Source organism: Gavialis gangeticus, unplaced genomic scaffold (assembly GCF_001723915.1).
Source record: "Gavialis gangeticus isolate Ggan-Ray unplaced genomic scaffold, GavGan_comp1, whole genome shotgun sequence".
Lineage (NCBI taxonomy): Eukaryota > Metazoa > Chordata > Crocodylia > Gavialidae > Gavialis > Gavialis gangeticus.
Window position 1 is genome coordinate 47,064,488 of NW_017729031.1, and position 1,624 is coordinate 47,066,111.

The following is a 1,624-nucleotide window of genomic DNA, read 5'->3' on the forward strand; positions in this document are numbered from 1 at the left end:
GGGCCGGGGCCCAGGGGCAGCAGCCAGGCTGGGCTGCCGCGGGGGGACGGGCAGTTCTTTGCAAAACACAGCAATGGGCAATTCCTTCCAGCCCCTCTGGATGCTGGCAGCTTCGCTCTCCTGCCTGCCCCCGGGCCCTCTTGGCTCCGAGCATGCACAGTCCTGGCACCCCGCTCACACGCGGCCCGGGCTGTGGCAAAAGGCCCTGAATGCTCAGCCCCACCCTGTCACTGAAGCCCTGGGCAGCCTCGGGCAAGTCCCTTCACCTTTCTGTTTCAGTCTCTCCCTCTCTCCTTGGGCGGGGGATTAATTAGCTAAAGCTTGCCTGGAGTTTTGAAGATGCAAAGTGCTAGAAAAATACCAAGACTCCTAATCCCTTCTCTGGACCAGTTTATCCCTGTGCCCAAACTCCTCTCAGCAGAGGGATGTAGTTAAGCACAGCACTGACAAGTCTGTGCTGTCATCACATTTTCCCCTTCCAGGGCAGAGCAGCCTCAGTAATTGCCCTAACTTGAGCCCAGCTGCCAACAGCTTCTCTGAGACATTGTGACAATCAGAAATAGCTGAGGCTTAGAGGACACCTCCGCCACACCTCCTTCCTCTGGCATTTCACCAGTGCCGCTGGCGCCTGCAGGAGAATGGCATAGAGCCAGCTACGCCAACTCTGCAGCTGCTGGGGACTCCCCTTACATAAGAGGAATTCCCCATGGGGCTGTTAGGATGGCTTTACAGCCTCTTTATGCCAGCAGAGCAGACATAAAGTGGCCGCACAGCACAAATCAGGCCCTCCCACTCACACACCGTTCCCTCTGTCTCATAAACACCTTCTTCTCCCTCTCACAAACTCCTCAGTGCTATCCCCACCTTTCTCTTACATAAAACCTTCTCTGTCTGTTACACACACACACACACACACACACACACTACAGAGCAATCTGTATGCGGCTTAATGACCCACAACAATTGTGAACTGCTTCCCAGTCACTGACACTTTGGAACAGTTTGGTTGTCTGCCTGCACTCAGGCTGGCTGTTTCTATTAACCACCCCACAACTTGTTCTCTCGCACATCTCCCGACATTGCCCTCAGCACAACTCACACTACTACCATGATAAGGGACTTTCATATTGAGATTTTCCATTCCTGCTCTCAGGGCTGAAGGAAAGTCCAACCATCTTTACCCTTCTTGATACCAGTGAGGAAGAGGACATGGGAGGACGTTGGCCATAGTTCTTGCTGTGTAGTTTTGCCTCTTCTTTTCCTGGTCCTGAGTACGTGCTATAATGCTGCTTGTAGTCTTCAGCCCTTTCAGACCTGGAGGAATGCAGGGTGGGGTATCTGGGATGGTGTAATGGAGTTTTGGTGAGTTTACTCCTTCTGCAGTAGCACGGCAAAGCTCAGGGCAGCCCTCAACCAGGTGTACAAAAACGAGGGGAGTTCAAGTTAGACTCATTTTCTGGGGAGCCTGCTCCCTTTATAGTTTGGGTAAGAGTAGAGGAAAATGGGTCACTATATGGCAACGTGTAACCAACCTCATGGGAGACTGTCAATGAACTATGGTGTCATAACCCAGTTATGTATCGATTTTGCTGGTTAGTTGGTCTTTCAAGAAACCTGAATGTCC